Source organism: Mesoplodon bidens (assembly GCF_964165515.1).
Source record: "Mesoplodon bidens genome assembly, chromosome: 15".
Lineage (NCBI taxonomy): Eukaryota > Metazoa > Chordata > Mammalia > Artiodactyla > Ziphiidae > Mesoplodon > Mesoplodon bidens.
Genome location: NC_138171.1, coordinates 65,939,590 through 65,958,357, shown reverse-complemented (window position 1 = coordinate 65,958,357; position 18,768 = coordinate 65,939,590).

The window sequence follows — 18,768 nt, the reverse complement described above, 5'->3', positions numbered from 1 at the left end:
TGAGAGAGGATGTGTGTGGCCTGAAATCAAAATCTCTCCGGGAATCCTGTTCGGTGGGAACCTCCGCCCCATCAGGACCTGCGGCCTGGTGCTCAGGCCCGTAATGGGGCTGCCTTCCCCCTCTCTCCTCCAGCATGTGTGATTCTCTCTCTGGGAGCCTCTTCACGACTGAGAACGAGACCTAGAGGAAATGCACTGATACAAAGTGTTCAATTCACTGAAGGTGGGGTGTCATTATCTCTGAGCACAGATGTTTTCAAGCGCTCTTGTGAGGTGTGATTCACGTGGAATGAGCTGCCCACGTTTGAAGTTTGACACACGCGGGAAGCCTGTGAAACCATCACCACAATCAAGACAGCAGAAATGCCAATCTCCCCAGAAGTCGCAAGCCCTCCCCCTCCCTCCCCCGACCTGGCTCTGTCACTGCAGTTGGACTTGCATGAACAGGATGGTGTGTAGAGTGTGTCCCCTTTCTATCTGTCTTCTTTCCCTCAGCATCCCTGCTCTGGGCTCCATCTGCATTTACTCACCCCTCCCTGCTGCATCCTCGTGCTCTGGAGTTCCCCCGGTGAGGGCGTTTGGGTAGTTTCCAGTGTGGGACTTGAATCTGGGGTCTGAATATTTGTGTCCCTCTAGAATTCACACGTTTACACCTGACCCCCAGGTGATGGTGTTATGAGGTGGGGTGTTCGGGAGGTGATCAGGTCAGGAGGGTGGGTTAGTGTCCTTATAAACCAGACCTTGCAGAGCTCCCTTGCCTCCTCCACCCTGTGAGGACACAACAGGAAGAAGGACACAACAGAACCTGCAGGCGCTGTGATCCTGGACTCCCAGCCTCCAGACAGTGGGAGAAAAATGTCTGCTGTTTGTAAACCCCCCAGTTCCTGGTATTTTGTTCTGGCAGCCTGAGCCGACTGGGACGGGGGATTACAAGGAAGCTGCCGTGAACCTTCAGACAAGTCTTTGTAAGACTGAACACTTTCTTCGTCTCTCCTGGGTAAATACCCAGCCGCAGAAAGACCAGACTGCATGTGTGAGTCCATTTAACTTTTTAAGAAATGGCCACATTCTTCCCCAAAGTGGTCACACCACTTTTGAATCGTGCCAGCAGTGTGAGAGCTCCGGCTGACACTTGGTACAGTGGGCCCCCACTGCAGCCCACCTGACAGGTGAGGGTCTCTCCTGTGGCTTGCGGGTTGGGTCTGCGTCTACCCAGTGACTAGTGATGCTGGGCTTCTCTTCATGCGCTTCTCTGCCATCTGCATGTCTTCCATGGTGAAGTGTCTATTGCAGCCTTTTGACCATTTCCAAATTGGGTTATCATTTTAATGTGAATGTTGGTGTTTCTTTATCCATCCTGGATGTGAGCCTTTCCTGTGGACCCACACTGTGAATGCCCACTCCCAGTCTGTATCTTCCTTTGAGTTTCTTTCGATGGGCAGTTTTTTATTTATTTATTTATTTATTTATGGTCACGTGGCATATGGGATCTTACTTAGTTCCCCCACCAGGGATCGAACCCCCTCCCTCTGCACTGGAAGCACAGAGTCTTAACCACTGGACCGCCAGGGAAGTCCCTGATGGGCTGGTTGTAGTTGACGAAGGTCGATGTATCAACTTTTTCTTCTATGGTTATGTTTTTGTGCTTTCTTTGAGAAATATTTGTCCACATCAAAGGTGCGGAGATATTCACCCAGAATTTCTATGGACGGTCATAGTTTTAGTTTTTATGCGGGGTCTATGCTTTGTTTCAAATTGTCTCGTGTGTCCGGGGGTCATTTTCCTGCTGAGTTTGCCAGTTTTCCTGGCACAAGTTTTGGAGAAACTTCCTTTCTCCCACTGAACCCCCCACCCCGACCCCCTGGCTCCGTCAAGGCCACGTCTGCCCTCAGTTCTGCACATCCCCTGGCATCCATGTGACATTGTCGTGGCGTCCATGTGACATTGATCACTGAAGCTTCCCTGCAGATCATGGTTAGTTGAGTGTGAGTCCTCCAACTCTGCTCTTTTTTCTCAAGGTTATTTTAGCTCTTCTATGCTCTCTGCATTTCCATGTGTATCTTGGATTCAGCTGGTTAATTGTTACAAAAAAGCCTTGGGGTTTTGTTTGGGGTTGTCCCAAATCTCACAGGGCAACGTGGGAGGGGTGACAGCTTGGTGACACCAAGGCTCCTGGCCCCTGATTGTGGACGGAAATCTGCATCTCTGCCTGTTGAGGTCTGGATCCTCTCGCAGCAAGTTTCTGCTACTCAGTTCACTCCAGAGGTCTGCACATCTTTTGTTAAATTGATTTTTACATGTTTTATGTTTTGTGATATTTTATTTATTTATTTACTTATTTGATTATTTATTTTTGTGGCCGCACTGAGTGGCACGTGGGATCTTAGTTCCCTGACCAGGGATCGAACCCATGCCCCCTGCAGTGGAAGCACGGAGTCTTAACCACTGGACTACTGCGGAAGTCCCTGTTTTGTGATATTTTAAATGGAAGTGCTTCTAATGTTACTTTGCTGTTTGGTGCCGATCCACACTTTTTTTTTTTTTTTTTTTTTTTTTTTTTTGCGTTACGCGGGCCTCTCACTGTTGTGGTCTCTCCCGTTGCGGAGCACAGGCTCTGAATGCGCAGGCTCAGCGGCCATGGCTCACGGGCCCAGCTGCTCCGCGGCATGTGGGATCTTCCCGGACCAGGAAACGAACCCGTGTCCCCTGCATCGGCAGGCGGACTCTCAACCACTGCGCCACCAGGGAAGCCCCGATCCACACTTTTGTATGTGGTTCTGTGCTCTTGCTAAGCTCCATATTGGTTCTGGCTGATTTGGGGCAGATTCTGCAGGATTTCCAGACAGTCCTGATGTCTGTGTAAACGGTTTTACTCTTTCCTTCCCAAACTTTCAGCCTTCTATTTCTTGTTCTGGCCTAATTAAACGGCCTAGGGGGACTTCCCTGGCGGACCAGTGGTTAAGACTCCGTGCCTCCACTGCAGGGGATATGAGTTCGATCCCTGGTAGGGGAACTAAGATCCCACATGCCACGCAGCACACCAAAGAAACAAAAACACAAAAATCCAGGCTAGGCCTCCAGCACTGTGTTGAAGAGCAGTGGGCAGAGCGGGCGTGGTCATCTCATCCCTGATCTGAGGGGAAAAGCTTCCAGCCTTTCACCATCGACTGTGAGGTCCACTGTGGGGTTTTCACAGATGCCTTGGTCAGGTGGACAAAATGTCTGCTATTCTGGCCCCAGTGGGAGGATACTTAGCAGGTGACCAGCAGGCCCTGGCAGCTGCCCTAACGCCCAGGGGCCCTCTTGCCGCCTGTGCAGGATGCACAGCATCAGTGCTGGTCTGCAGGGCAGCTGCACATCCCACCCCGAGTGGAGCCTGACAGTGATGGGCTCCATCTTATCTCGGTAATGAAGCCACAGAACACGCTATAAATCCAGGGACATTAAAGCATCGGCATCTGCGGGACAGAATCCCCATCTCCTGCAGCTGCTTTCCGGCCAGGCGAGAGGGCAAGAGCTGGACGAGGCTCCTGCCACTTGGGCGGGGTGCTTGGAGAGGCCGTGCGGTCATTGCCTCCGGCCCGCACACAAACCCTCCTGGACTAGCCTGGGGGCCTCCAGTGTCCAGGGCCCTGTCCCAAGGCCCAGCCTGTGGAGGTCTTTCACAGAGGCTCGGGGACCAGAGAGGGACCCTGAGGGGCTGAGCTGCCAGCATGGGTCCAAAGCTCAGTCTCAGACTCGCCCCCACCCCCTGCTACACCCCAGCATGAGTCCAGGTGTGCGGGCGTCCCTCCCCAAGGCCCAGGTGGTAGGCTGCTCTCAGCTCAGGGGAACCTCCACTTCACATGGAGAGGCCCCTGGAGCCCCCTCCCCTGGGAGCCCTTGGCTCAAGTCCCCAGCTGAACCCCTGTGCGTCCCAGCCCACCCCTGCTGCCCCCAAGCCCTCATCCCCTAAAAGCATCCCTGGGAGGCCTGATCCCGCCTGGCTCTGCAGACCCACCCTGTGACCCTGAAACAGGCCCTGCTTCTGTGCTAAAGTGGGTCTCCTCTGGGACTGGGGCTGCCCAATCCCCAGACTGCTCGGCCCCAACTGTCTCTCACCCCAGCAGCACCTCTATGCCCTTCCCCACCCTCATCACCCCTCTCATCACTGTTGGTGTGATGGGGAAAGGATTTGAGAGACTAATTCACACTAAAATGTCAATGGTTGCTGCAGCTCATGACACAGCCCCTCCCAGAAGGATGTGGTCTTTGAAAAGAAGAGCCCAAGTGGGGCAATGCTTAACCCAACACTGGAACTTCAGGGGAAAGGCTTTCCAATGCTCCCCACACTCACCGTGAGTCCCTCCCTCCAGGAGAGGATGAGGCATCTGTGAGTCCTGCAGGCTGGTGGCCAGTGGGGGTTGGGTTGGATTAATTTAGCAGGGCCCACCCTGCATGCCCCGCAGGCTGCTTGGCGCCCGGCAGAGGTGTGGACGAGATCAACGAGGCTCGTGTGTACCCCCAGGCCATGGCGGCCAGCCAAGCGAGGGCCCATGCCAGCTCAATGACGTCTGCCTTATCATAGCCACTGCCAGAACACACTTGTTACAATGGCAAATGATGCTGTTTTCTTTTACCTTCACCTGCTCTGACAACAGTTAGAAGATGATTTGCTAATAAACACGGGAAGGAAAAAAGCCTGGGTTCTCTCCTTGCTGTCTGAAGCCTGAGGGTGATTGAAAGGCCAGCTGGAGTTATCGCTCAGACCTACATCAGGGCCCACAGGAGGGAGCCCCTGACACTGCAGCAGCCTTTCCATCCCTCCCCCTCCCCTGGGCTCATGGAGCTGCCAGCTGAGCACCTACTACTGTGTGTTGGAGAGGACAGCAGGGGTCTGACACCCACCTCCCGAAGCCCCGGGCGTGGAGGGGGCACAGTGTAGGGTCTAACAGCGTTGAGGTCTGCACTCGGAGGCTCCCAGTGCTGGGGCAGTCACACCTGGAGCACAGTAGGTGCTCAAGAAACAGGCAAAAGAACCCAGGAAGACTTGGCTGAGCAAGGGCGACACCCAGCAATTCAGGGAGGGGCCAGAAGACCCGGGCACCCAAAGGTGGTGACAGGAGCATGTGGACAAACACCGCCCTCTCTCGCCTCTCAGCGGATGACTCCGGGGTTCAATCTACCTGATCCCGTGGGGGCCCAGCAGGACTAAGGCCCGGATGCCCATGGAAAGTCCAGCTGCCCAGGAGCAAACCCATCTCTCAGGCAGAACCTGTCATTTTATATGATTTATTCTCAGGCCCTTTAAACTCCGAGGCTGCCTCATCCACTCAGCACGCCCCTTCTGCTCCAGTGCTGCCCATCCCAGCCAGAGACCTGGAGCCGTCCTCACCCCACCCCCTGCTCAGTCCTTCACCAAAGGTCCTGGGTACATGGAGAAGGAACACATGCTTGCTTGGACCTCAGTCTTGGGCTGACCTCACACCTTGACAGCCTCCTCCTCACCCTGTGCCCTCAACCAGGCCAGCTTCTCCAGCACCTCTTCCTCATCCCTAGCCTCTGAGCCACCACTTCACGGCCTGACACACTAATTCATACGAAAGTGTTGATGACTGACCATCAATGCTGGCTTTGCTGGGGGGTGAGGACAGCTCCTTGGAGTGCCCATTTCCACTGGGAATATGACATTGCAGCTGGCAACAGACCCTGGTGGGTGAGACACTCAGAATGACTGGGCAGGCTGGGAACAGGTTCTGGGTGGGGGTCTTTCCTGGTTACCCTCCAAGGCTGGCACAGCTATTGGCAGGTGCTGAGGGGCAGCTCATATCTGGAGGGGGTGAAGGAGGCAAGCCCAAGGGCTGGTGCTGTGAGAATGCCCCTCGCCCTCGTGGACAGGCCCCTCCTCTCTGGGTGCCAGTCTCTCTTACTGGTTGGGAGGCAGGTGCTTTCGAGGCTGCTGGAGGCTGGTAACTCTGAGGGACCTTATCTCCCGGCCATCCTGTGCCCCAGCCCTACAGTGGCTCCCATGGGGTTGCTGCTCCCCCAGCCACACTCCCCAGAAGGCTGGCACCGCCTGGCACTCTCTGAGCCTTGACAAGCCGGGGCTGCCCTCTCACCCTTCATGCTGTACCCTGAGCAAGCTGGTGACAAGATGGCACTTGGGGGCCACAGTGGGGCCTGGCATGGGTCTGCTAGTGTGGCCGTGGCCTCAGAGACTGCAGGGTTGGTCCAGGAGCCAGGAACACTGAGCCATTGGTCCCACCCTTCCCCAGCTTCCGGCCGCGCCTGGAACGTGGCCTGGGAAACGCCTCTCGGAGAACTGGCTGTGAGGGTCACCCCTCCAGTGATGGGGAGACAGGAGCCACCCCAGCAGGGGCTGGAGGCCTGGGGGCTCAGAGCCTCGAAGGCCTCAGGAGAAAGGCTGTGTCTCTTCGTGCTTCAACACCGTGCAATAGGGAACTGGAGGCAGGGAAGAAGGACCAGTGCTGCAGTGGGCAGCCCCCAGACTCACCAGCCAGGACTCCATGTCGCAGGGGGTCGGTGCCAGGGCCCAGAGGCTCAGTCAGGCCTGGCCCTGCTGCTGCTTGTGAGGAAGACCCCAAATGCCCCAGGCTGGGTCTCTACGGGCTGGGTGCCTTCCTGGGTCCTTCAGGAGAAACCCTGTCCCCGTCGCAGTCCTGGTATATCCTGGGGCTGCACCAAGCACCTCGGATGGCCACGCCGGGCCCTGCCCCCATGCAGGTTGTGTCCTCCCAGCACTGCCTGCCCTTCACCTGCGGCCCCGCAGCCTCCCCCGCTGCTCCCGCCTGGCCCACCCACCTGCACAAATGCACTTCCGGGCAGACAGACCCTAACCCCGCACGGTCTGAGTGGCCCCATTTCTTTGGGGTAGAACAAGACTAATTTGGGGGTTGCAGGCCACCTCCAGGGACCCAGGCGAGCTGGATGGCCACCAGATTGCATCTACTCAGGAGCCCCCCCCCAGGGAATTCTGGGGACCCGCCACCCCAAGCACAGGCTCTGGAGTTGGGCATCTCCTCCCCCTCCACGGTCACAGGTGCTCATCCAGTGCTGGACAATCCCCCTTCCTTTTGAGTTGGGGAGGGGAGAGGGGCCAACGCTACCATGGACAGATGGGGACACAGAGAGGAGGACGCTGCCCGCTGGGCCCAGAGGGCCACTCTGGACTTCCTCTGTCCTCTCGCCCTGAGGTCTGTGGCCACCCTGCCTCCAGGTGTCCTCCCCCAGCCTCCAGGATGTGGCCAAGAGGCCCTGCCTGGCTGGGCCTCCATCTCCACCCACAGTCTCTAAGGCCCCACGGCTAGGCCCATGACGGCAGGGTCCCCAGATCAGCGGCAAAGTGGGGAGGGCTATAGACATGATCGGGAATTAGCCGGGAGTTGGCGCTGGCCTGGCCAGGCCTGTGGCCCACAGTCTGGAAGCCAGAAGCTTCCAAAGTCTCCACTTGGGGTTGAATCCTTCTGGGTGCCAGCCCGCCCACTTTTGCTTCAAGGACTCAGATTTTCAGAATGAGATGGTGGGGAATTCAAGGTGCCCCTGGGGCCCACGGAGACAGTTCCCGGCCCTGGTGGGTCAGGCCGCTCCTGGGAGGTGGTGGCCTGGCTGGTGGTGCCTCCTGCCTCCACTTCTGGGCAGGAATGGACCCAACGGGCCTTTTTCACACCTTCTGCTCATGTTTTCTCAGCTCCATGAGCCCTGACTGCCCATCTGAAGGGCTGGCCCAGGCCAGCTTAGCCTAGGTGGCCATGCTGTGTGCCTCCATGTATCCCAGGCCATCTCCTCGAAGCCCTGGGGTCCCGACGTGTGCGACCAGACTGAGGCTTGTCAGGAGTTAGCGCTCCACCATCGGACAATCTGAAACTCCTTCCGGGGGAGGCAGGGGTCCCCCGTCCAGGGAGGGACGCCGGGCGTGCTGGGTGGTCCAGGCACAGATGGCCATGGCTCCTGGTGGGCTGGCAGCCCGTTGTCACGGCAGCATCTTGCGTTGGGAGTGTCTCCCCTGCTCAGAAAACGTGAATTTCCTGCAATGTCCAGCTGCAGGCACTGGAGAAGGTAGTATTAAGTGGAATCAAAGGAACATTAAACAAAGCAGGAATGATTTACAATAAATTATGTTAATGCTGTTGGAGCCTCCGCCTCTGCCAGGCCCTGGTGGTGGCCGAGGTGCAGGCGCCACATCTGCCACCGCAGTGCCCTGATGCTGCAGCTGGGGAGGCTGCCCCACTGTCCTCACAACTGGAGGGGTGTCCCTTGGGACGAGCTGCTTGAATATGGGCAGTTGACAACTTAACCCATTTAACCAAAAGATAAACAATGTACCGGTACCCGGTGTGAAGAGGGGACAGGAATCAGAGGACCTCCCTCTTAGCTGGGTCCCCTGCGTCCCGCTGACTGCTGACCACTGACCACCTTGGTTGACACCTCCATTTATTTGGTTCTCTCCAACAGAGGACAGGTGCAAAGTCAGGGCCACCGCACTGCACAGGGCAGCCCTGGCCCCCAGAAGCCCTTCACGGGCTGTCCCCCGTGTCACCTGCCCAGACCAGGGCTGGGCTCACGCATCCTTCAGATATCACGCTCCCCCCCCAACTCTGTCCCCCCGGGTCACCTGTCAGTTCGAGGGTCTCTGTCCTGCTGGGTCTGAGCTCCGGTGACGGCACATGGGGTGGGAGGGGTGAGGGTCAGGGAAGAGGCAGGCATGCAGACCACCCAGTGGAAGGCCTTGTCTGCGTCTCAGGGGAGAGCTGGACCCTCCCGGGTAGTCACCAATGGCTAGGGCCAGGTAGACAGGGAGGCCAGCTGAGGAGGAGCTCGGGGTCTGTTGGGCCAGCAGATTTGACCTTCCAGGGGCCTTCCTCTGCTAAAGTCCCAAACCTTGGAAGGGACCCCGTGAGTGAATCTGCCTGCAGGCAGTGGGTGGGTGGAGCTGGGGGGCTGTGGAGAAAACAGGGTTTGAGGGGAGAAGATGGGATGACATCTGCATCCGGCCTCCCGCTTTCCCACGGCCCCTTCAAGGTCCTCTGGAAACACCCAGGCCGGCTCAACGCCCCCCATTTCCTCCCCCCAGGTCAGCCCTCGTCCCTCCCCCCTCAGGAGCGGTCTTGTTGGGGGGTACTCAGCGGCTCAGGCTGGAGGGGCTGTACTCACTCCACCGCACCCTGAGGGGGTTGCACCCCCAGATTCAAGGCTGAGACACCCCCCTCAGAGGAGTTCCTGGAGGCTGCCCTGACTTACTGGGGTAGAGGCTGAATTCCCATGTGTGCACCCCCTGCTTGGCCAGCTGTGAGGCCTCGGCCCTGGCCCCATGATGTTGCAAGGTGGCCCTCCAGGGTCCTCGATGCCTGAGGACCCTGAGGAACAGGCGGGCACCCCAAAGGGTGCCAGCTCTGGTCCCCTCGGGCCCATCTCCATCCCGGGGCAGCCCCCCGAGGACTGCCCATCTCCCCCCGCTACCCCCGTCTCAGGGTCAATAAAAACGGCCAGGGCCACAGTCACAGGTGTTCATCCAGTGCTGCGCCTTCCCTGTCCCACTCCCAGCTCGTCGGGATGTGGTTCCCAGGCCACACGGTTTACCAGATTGGGTGGGGTTCTCAGGATATTCCGAGTGGGGCGGCCACCACCTCAGTCAACTTTGGGAACATTTTCATCACCCCAAAAGGACACTCCGCTACATTCTCCTCCCTCCACCCCATGGCAATCTGTGGATTTCCCAGGTCTGGACATTCCACGTCTGTGGAATCCTGCACCGCGTGACCTTGTGTCTGGCTGCTGGCACTCGGTATCATGGTTTCAAGACTCGTCTGTGTCTGTGCTTCACTCCTCTTCGTCGCTGAGTTGGACTCCACTACACGCACCGACCACGTGCAGTTCATCCAAGGGTCTGTCAACATTGGGTAGCTTCACCTTTTGGCTGCAGTGAATCCTGCTGCTGTGAACTCTCGTATGAAGTGTCCGGATGTAGTTCTTCACTTCTCTTGGTCACATACCTGGGAGTGGAATTGCTGGTGGCTTGGTAACTCTGTGTTTAACCGTTGACAGGAACTACCAGTTCAATAACACTTTTCACCTGATGCAGGTCTTTTTTCCCAGAGGAGGCAACTTAAGGCTCAGAGAAGTCAAGACACTTGCCCAAGGCCACACAGCCAGTTTGTGGCAGAGCTGGGATTCGAACCCAGGCCCTGTGGTTGCAGAGCCCGAGAAAGGCCCTGAGCCTCCCTGTAATAAGGCAGAAGGATTCTGCACTCAGTACTGTTAAGGCTTAGGCATTTCATATTGAAACTTTCAAAAATTGCTGCTGTGGGACTTCCCTGGTGGCGCAGTGGTTAATAATCCACCTGCCAATGCAGGGGACACAGGTTCAATCCCTGGTCCAGGAAGATCCCACGTGCTGTGGAGCAACAAAGCCCGTGCGCTACAACTACTGAGACTGCGCTCTAGAGCCTGCGAGCCACAACTACTGAGCCCACGTGCCCCAACTACTGAAGCCTGCGTGCCGAAACGAAGAGTAGCCCCCACTCGCCACAACTAGAGAAAGCTCGTGCACAGCAACGAAGACACAACGCAGCCAAAAATAAATAAATAAATAGTTTTTTAATAAAGTTGTTTAAAAAAAAATTTTTGCTGAGTTAAGATTTCAGGCAATATCTGAGGTCCTTGGAGAAAGGGCAGCCCCCTTTGTGAGCTGGGGCCTGGGTGCCTACCGCCCGGCAGTCTCCAGGCCCCTGCCCACCATGGGGGGGGTCACCCCTCCCAGCACAACTTGGGTGGGGGGGCTGTAGTTCAAGGTAAGCACAAACCCCTGCAGCTATCCAGTCAGCACACATTCATTTAGCACCTACTGTATGTCAGGTACTGAGCAAAGGAGACTCACTGCTCCCACCCTTGAGGGTCTTGTGTCCAAAGCCCCATGGAGTTGTGCAGCTGGAGAATGAAGGTCTAGAAGCTTCCATGCTCCAGGGTGACCTACCACGCTTTCTCCTGCTTTTGAAGTCTGGGAGCTCAAAGGCCACACTTCGCAGTCCCCCTTCCCTCCCACGCTTAAGCTAGGGAACCTGAGCTGGCTGGCCGGGGGTGGGGACCGAGCCCTCTGAGCCTCTATGGGGAGAGGCAGGCGAGCGAGGGCCAGCCTGCAGGGTGCTGGCCACGAAGGCATACACACTCAGGGTGCCCCCGGCCCCAGTTTAACACCCCCTCCCCAGGCACCTGCTATTTCACCCCAGAGCCCTGCAGCAGGCACCTGGCTCAGGTGGGACCCAGCCCCCTCCCTCCCTCCCTCCCTCCTAGCCCTTCATAGACCTGTCGTGCTATCCCAAGTAGGGGCACTAGATAAGATATAAAGCACCCAGTTAAATTTGAATTTCAGATATAAACAAATGTTTTAAGTATAAATATATCCCAACTATTGCATGGGATATACCTATACTAAATGTTATTCATGTTTGTCTGAAATTCAAAGTTAACTGGGCAAACTGTATTTTTATCTGCTGAATCGGAGACTTCTGTGAGTAGCGTAGACTGTGCCCATTCTGCAGCCAGAGACCAGAGGGAGGCCTGAGGGCTGGGACACCTTCTCCTTCTTGTTCCTGGTTCAGTACTGCCCTGTGGGGACCCAGGAGGCAGAGGAGCCAGGGCCATAGGGAGGTGGGGTGGGGGCAGTGGATTGGCTTGTCTGGGAGACTGGCAGGGGCAGAGCGGGCTGATTCTGCAGGAACAGCTTGAAGAATGGACAGGACACTAAAATGCAAAGGAAACCACTGTGCATTATACAAATGACATCATCTGGACACCTGTGTCAACCGGTGCTGTGAGTTTCAAGTAAGAATTTAGAAAAGCCTCACCTTTAGCGCCTGCTTCGTCCTGGGGGCAGGGGTACCATGTCCAGCATGTCACCCCTTGAGCTGGGGTGACAGCCGAGGATGCTCGGGACCAGGCAGGCATGGATCTGGAGTAAGGCGCTTGTCACTGGAGGCATCCCAGCTGGGCAGGGGTCCAGGTTTGTGCTGGCCCTGCCGCCTGCCCTGAAGGCCACTCCCTGCAGAGCCTGGCCTCTAGCCCCACGCATGCCGAGGGAAGCACCTCTGGGCCCAGTTTCCAGGCAGCGGGGAGCTGGGCCCTGCTCCTTGGTGATGGTGGCAGGTCCAAGAGGTGTAAGGTGGGCTCAGAAGGGCCGGGGTGGGGGGGTGACTGAGGTGGATCGGCCACCTGCAGAAGCCCCAGGCCCCCGCCTTTGAGGTGTGAACCCCCGGCCGTGGCTGGGAGGGATCCGGGCTCAGCCTCCACTCCTCTGGACATGCTCACCTGCTGGGTAGCAGGCACCTCACCTCTGTCAGCCTTCGCTCAGGTCATCACTCCTGCCACTCATGCACTCGCTCAGTGTTTCCTGGCCACCCCCCAACCTCCGGGACGGGCACTTGCCAGGCATCTCAGGCACATTAAACATGACACCGTGGCCGCCCTCGGGAGCCCCAGTCTGGCCTGAACACCGCGAGGTGAGTGCTGTGGGGGAGTTATGTGGGGTTGGAGAGGCCCTGGAGCAGGCACTGCTGGCAGGAGGGCACTGGCTAAGCATGGGCCATGCAGGAGCATCCTAGCAGTGGGCACTGCAGGGCCAGGGCTGGGGCCTGGAGGGGACTTTGGCTGGTGGGTCTGTGGTCCAAAAGTACAGTGGGGCAGTACAGGCTGGAAGTGGGATGGAAGTGGGTCATGCCATCTTGAGGAGGCTTGACCCAGTGGGGGCTTCTGGATGGAAAGGGATGTGTGGAGGGGAGGGGGACAGTTGGAGAGAGAAGGAGGAAGCCACCTGAAAGGCAGGAGAAGGGGCCGATGTGATGTGAGGGGTCTTGTGGGCTCCAGCCAGCCTGAGGGTGGATGGAGTGCCTGGGCACAGAGCAGAGTGTCTGGGTGGGGGTGGTGAGCTTGGGCAGGCACCCACATGTCCTGATGGAGGTGACCATGCTGCCCACTGCCCCACGGCCCAGCTTGCCAAGGTGGAGGGCCCCCAAGGTAGCCTGAACACCCCCCCCCATTGCAGCCATGTGCCCCCAGGGTACGAGTCCTCTCCTGGGGAGGTGTCTAGTTTCTACTTGCCGCTGACTGAACCAATGGGCCATTTGCCCTCCGCCCCCATCTTTGTCAAGAAAAAGCTTTGCCCTTAAAAAAAAAAAAAAAAAAAGAGGAAATAGCAAAAAGCAGAACCAAATTTTCCAGAGGCCAGGAGGATTAAAAAAAAAAAATCTGAACACTCTGTTCTGTTTAATTAAATACTTTTAATGCCAATTTCCAAATTGTCCTGTGCTTCATCTCTCCAACATTCCTTTCTAGCGATGTGAATGTATTACTGCTTCATTGTTTCTAATGCTATTTTCCCGTCTCATACCAATCCATGATCTGTTCCTCATTTCCCGTCTGCAGGGTGAGCTGTCCCCCGCGCGGTGCAGTCTCCCTCTGACTGAAGAACTCAGGCCTGAGACGCATCGCCCTCAGCCTCGTGGCTGAGACTGCCACGTGGGCTGGGTGCCATCAGATGCCACACAGAGTCAGTGAGTATCAGCCCAGGGGACTCAACGCCTTCAAGAACAAGGTTCTCAGATGTGCTGGATGGAGCCAGAGGTGGTGGGAGGTGGTCTCCTTCCAAGACCTTCAGGTGGATAATGCCGTTCCAGTGTCTGTGCAGCCTCACCTGTCTATAAATGGGCCATGGGACACCTGAAGGCTACAGTCTTTGTCAGCTTAGAGATGCTGTCTTTAACAAATAACACCTATTTAAAAAATCCATGCCCTGTCCCTTCCGCAGATGTCCAAAGGACAGAGTGCGCAGAGCAGGGTGACAGTCTGTCACATTTAGGAATTCCCTGCACCATGGGGCCCCGTGGGAACCCCTGCCCTGCCCTCCCCGCCCTCACCACCCTGCTTCATGGCGGGGCCCCTGCAGGGCACCTCAGGCTATCTCTGGTTCTTCCTGCTCCTCAGCTCTCTCTTGCCTGCCACAGGGCCTTTGCAGAGTCTGCTCTTGCTGCTGGGAAGAACCCCCTGCTTCTCTTCCAGCTGCTTTCGTGTCCTCAAACAGATCCTCTGCCTCCTATCTCAGCTCTGAATGGCACTTAACACAGCTTTTAACTATTTTCTTCCTCTAGCCACAAATTTGTTTGTGGCTGCCTCCCAGCTGGAATGAAGCTCCAAGGGACAAGGACAGGGCCTGTACTTGCCACCACCACTGCCTCCCCAATTCCACGCAGGGCCTGGCACACTGTCGACCTCCCACTAATTTTTGTCCAGCAAATCACTAACAGTTCCCCAGCTAGAACCAATCTTGAGCTTCACCCTAACGTTTAATGAGATGGGCATTGTGAAAAGGATCAGGAGGTCCAGGTGATCCCTGCCCAGTATCCTGCTGAGGATTTCATGTCTATCCCACTCTTGCAAGCTTCCCTGCAGGGCTCCATCCTAGGCCCAGGGCTCTCCCAGTCCCTCTCTTAGGTGGCTGGAGCACTAATTGCTCTTTGAGGGCCTTAATTACTGGTCATGGCCCTCCGTCGCTAAGTAGTAGCATTAAGATAGAGTAAATGTTTTCCTTTTCTTGAAAAGTTCACATATACAAGAGGAGGTGCTGCTGAGCAGTGATGGGCCAGTGCAGGATACCGCCTGGGTCTTGCATGAGAGCTGCCATGGTCCTGCCTTCCTGTCTTCCTCACCCCAGGGCCCAGCGGTGGAGGAGGGCACAAGGCCTCCTGGGGCCTTCCCTTCTCCCCGAACAGCATGTCCACCCCATTCTGGATGCGCTCTTTGCAGTACCACCGCGCAGGTGGTGAAGCCCGGGCTGGCAGTGACCTTGCCAGAGCCTCTCCAGGTCTGGGGGTCCCCACGTGGGCCCTCCCACCCACCCATCCACCCGAGCAACTGGTGAGGCCTGAGGCCCCAGGATCCGGCCTGTGTGGACCAGCCGCCCCGCTCTTTATCCAGCGCTGAGAGTAGGCTTGGAAGGAGTGAGGTCACACCCGGAGCCAGCAGACTTGTGGTCGTGGGGAAGTGGAAAGCCCGGCAGATCCTCAGGGGCCGAGGGGCCGGGAGGGACCCCAGAGCACAGGCGGAGGTGCTCTGTCCCTCGTCTCAGTGTGAGAGTGGGGGGCTGCGGGAGGGTCTGGCCCCTTCCCCAGGGTCCCACAGGTCTCGGTCGGTCCAGGAGGGGGCTAGGCGAGGGACAAGTTCAAAGAAGCTGCCGTAGGTGCGCTTGTGTGCGCGCGCGCGTGTTGTTGGGGGGATGCGGATGCACGAGCACCCAGAATCCCACCCACGGATACAGCAGCACATCACACGCGCGGTCACACCCAGGACACCCATGCGGAGGGGGAGGGGCACGCCGCCCGCGGTCAAGGCCTCAGGGCGCCGCCCAAGCCCGCCAGCCTAGCCCCTTCGCCGACCCCCGCCCGCGACGCGGAGGGGCAGGGGGTGAGCCCTGCGGCGGGGAGGGGGAGGGCCGGCCTCCGCGGCTCCGGCCGCCCCCGCAGTTGGGGGCGGGGAAGACGCCGGCGCCACTCCCCTGCCCCCGCCAAGCTTCTCCACCAGCGCCCCCTGGCGCCCCGCGGGCTAGGAGTGGGAGGTTGGGGGCGCGGTGGGGGGCTCGGGCGGGCCCAGCTCCGCCCTCCCGGGTGGGGGGCGGGGCGCCCTCCGCGACGGGGGAGGGGCGGCTCTCGCGCGCGCGCGCCTCTGGGCGGAGCGGCCCCTCCCCGAGCCCCCCGCCCGGCCCCGCCCCTCCGCGCCGTCCCGGCCCCGCCCCGCCCCCGCCCAGCCCCCAGCTCACTCTGAAGTTTCCTGCGCCGAGTGCGGACAGGCTTCGGGCTTGTTCACCGCCCCGCCGCCCGGTTCGCGCCCCCAGCGCCCCGCGCCCGTCCGCCCCGCGGACCCCTCTGCGCCGGGCCGCCGCCGCCGTCGCTGCCGGGCCAGCCGGAGCGGGAGCAGGAGCGGGATCCGGCGGGCCGGGGCGCGGGCCGGGGGCGCGGGCCGGGGGCTGCGGCGCTCCAGCCGGGGCCGAGTGCCGTACCGGGTCCGCGGTGACCGCGCCGCCCGGGCGATGCCCGCGGGGACGCCGCCGGCCGCCGGAGCGAGGTGAGACGCGGCGAGGACGCGCGCCCCACTGCGCGCCGGGACCCTCTTCAACTTGAGGCAGACGGCGAGGGAGCCCCTGGGGCGCCTGCCCCCGCCCCGGCGGTGGGGGAGGGGCCGCCCAGCCCTCGCCGGAGGGAGGGGGCGGGCGGGGGCGGGGGGCGCATTTGTCTCTAATGAGAAAAGACAAAGACATTCTGGCGGCCGTGGCTGCTTCCGCGGACCTGCTCCACCCGAGGCGGGCGAGGGTGTTGTTCTCGGGACCCGGTTACCGGCTGTCCCCCGCAGGTGCTACCCGCCGCTACCATGACAGAGAGCGTGCAGGCGGCCGACGAGGTCCGAGTGCCCCTGGGCGCGCCAGCCCCGGGCCCTGCGGCGGGGGCGCCCCCGGCGAGCTCTGGGGCCCCGGGGCCAGAGGCGGAGCGGGGGTCGAGGCCCGGTGCGTCGCCCCCCCAGAGCCCGGCGGCCGAGCGCGGCGCGGAGCTGAGCGCCGACGAGGAGCAGCCCGTCCCGTACCCGGCACTGGCGGCCACCGTCTTTTTCTGCCTCGGGCAGACCACGCGGCCGCGCAGCTGGTGTCTCCGGCTGGTCTGTAACCCATATCCTTCCCGGGCCGCCGGGGTTGCGGGGATCCGGGGCATGGGGGTCCGGGGCGCGGGACCTTCTCCGCGTGTGCCTCCCACGCTCGGGCTCTTTGGCCTCAGCGCGGGCTGGGTGCGCGGGGGACGCAGGGCAGGGGCGCGAGAGCAGCGCTCCTCCGAGAGAGGCGGCCCCGGGCTGCGCTTTGCTGGGCGGCGGGGGTGACTCTTGATACGAATGGGGTGTTCCCGCTTCACAGCCAGCTCGGGACGGAGAGGGTGGAAGAGAAGAGGCGAGGCCACCGCGGGCTTGGAGTGGAGAGGGGTCGGCAGGGAGGGGTGGGCGGAACTCAGTGCGCCCCCATGGGTGCTCGTCAGGAAGGGAATTCTCTCGTCTGGGTTTACACAACGTCTAGCCTGAGGCAGGATCTTAGCGAGGAGGAGGAGGCCGGCGGGACCTCAATAAGAGAGCAAAGTTTTCACCCTGTTCCTTGCGCTTCGAAGAGCCTAGGAGACCCTAGGGGGCCGGGAAGCGGTGCGCTCTCGCTGGTCCTTTTCCGTGGAGAGAGGCAGTGACGTTGGTTGTGAACTCGCCTTTTCAGGCTGAACTCGGTGTTGGGGTTGATTTAAGTCATGCGCAGCTGGGGGGTGGGGGGCAGGGAGGCAGTTGGCACCACACTCGGGCACACTGGTGACGTTTTTCTCGGTGCTTCCCTAGCCGGAGAGGAAGGGGCTCCCCCTTTTTGCTCTTAGTGTGATGGACACAGACTTTTAAAGAAGGTTCCAGATCAGAGGTGGGTCGGGTAGGGGGCATTTCTGGGACGCAGGTAGCAGTCTGGTGGCCCCCAGCAGGTGGCCTTTGGGGACTGTCAGCAGGCCCTGTGTCCCAGCTGGTTCTCCCACTGGCCTGTGGAGCTTGTTGCCAGGTGGCTGGGCTGTGGGTGCCAGGCATTCCCTCCCCCCGGCCTGGAGGGATTGGGTGACAGCACGGTGGGTGTGCTGAGGAGAGGAGGCTGACAGGGGCGAGACCTTGCACGTGAACTTCCCTTGTCTGGTGTGGAGGAGACAGGCAGAATGAGCGATGCATGTATATATTTTTCCTATCGTGTGTGTCTAACTGTACAAACATCACACACGAAGAGGAATTTGTATCAGGAAAGTAATAAACCGCATTTTTTTTACTTTTCTGAAATTCAAACGTGGGCTGAGTCAGGTTAGCCCCCTGGTTGTGAAGGGGGTCGTTGTGGCCTGGGTAGAGGGTGATGGCCCGGGGGCCGCCACAGTGTGGCAGCAGGCTCCACTGCCTGCCTTTGTCCCGCAGCCCCTCGGTGGGCTTGGCAGCCCCCCCTCCCCCAGAGCAGCTGCCAGGCCGAGCTTTCAGGGTGACTGTAGGCTAGTCTTCCCTCTAGAACCCTGGCCATTTCCAGGCCACCTCATTTTGGCGGGAAGGTGGCCTGGCTGGGTGAGGTGGTAGAGGTGGGGTGGGTGACCTAAGGCCCTGGGACCGGAGGCTGCCCTCCCTGCGTGTCTGTCTTTTCCAAGCATACGCAGAGACCAGATAGGGAAGGATCCCAGCGGGCCTGCACTTTCTCTTTCCTGACAGCCCCTGCCTGGTCTGGCTGCTCTGTCCCCTCTCGGCCCAGGGAGTCTTCCAGCCTGACCCTGTGTTCTGGATGTTCCTGGCGGGCTACGTCCTTCAGGACGTCTAACAAGGTTGTTTGTGTTACTTAGTGCAGGGGAGGTGGGGGGATGCCACACGCATGTGGGGTGAGGCCCAGGGGGGTGGGGGATGGGACTGGCTGGGCCACCTGCCAGTGTCCCTGTCCCTGGGCTTCTCATGACTCCAGGAGCAGAAGATGCTTAGAGCAGGAGGAGGAGAGCTCTCAGCCAGGGAAGAGCATCCCTTCTGACTGGCAGGGGTGTGGAGGAGCTCAGGTCCCAGGATCATTTTACCCTGGCCTGGCTGTGGAAATGCTGCATCTGTTGAGTGGGGTGGGCTTGTCAGGCCCCCAGCGTGTGGGGACGGCTGCTGACCTTCAGCAGATGCCAGGCCCTGGTGCTGGGGTGCCTCGGCCGCAGGGAGAGCCTA